Genomic DNA, 621 nt, shown 5'->3' with positions numbered 1-621 from the left:
ATGTGTAATTCAGTAGGCCGTTCCCTGAGGTACTGTAATACCGGAACGACCCGCGACTGAGGTGGACCATGCGAGAAAAATTCTATTAAACGATTTTACTGAAACAGAATGTTTTTATTAGCCTCTGGATGAATATGTAATACAGTAGGGCGTTCCCTGAGGTACTGTAATACCGGATCGACCCGCGACTGAGGTGTAGCAAGCAAGGATAATTCTTATAAGCGATTTTAATTAAACAGAATTTTTTTATTAGCCTCTGGATGAATATGTAATACAGTAGACCGTTCCCTGAGGTAGTGTAATACTGGGTCGATCCGCAACTGAGGTGTAGCAAGCAAGGATAGTTCTTATAAGCGATTTTACTTAAACAGAATTTTTTAATTAGCCTCTGGCTGAATGTGTAATTCAGTAGGACGTTCCAGGAGGTACTGCAATACCGGGTCGACCCGAGACAGGTGGAACAAGCAAAGATAATTCTAATAAGCGATTTTACTTAAAGAGAATTTTTTTATGAGCCTCTGGATGGATGTGTAATTCAGTAGGCCGTTCCCTGAGGTACTGTAATACCGGAACGACCCGCGACTGAGGTGGACCATGCGAGAAAAATTCTATTAAACGATT

The sequence above is a fragment of the Halyomorpha halys genome, unplaced genomic scaffold, assembly GCF_000696795.3.
Source record: "Halyomorpha halys isolate HHAL.00 unplaced genomic scaffold, Hhal_1.1 Scaffold482.1, whole genome shotgun sequence".
Taxonomy (NCBI): domain Eukaryota; kingdom Metazoa; phylum Arthropoda; class Insecta; order Hemiptera; family Pentatomidae; genus Halyomorpha; species Halyomorpha halys.
This window is presented reverse-complemented; position numbering follows the sequence as displayed.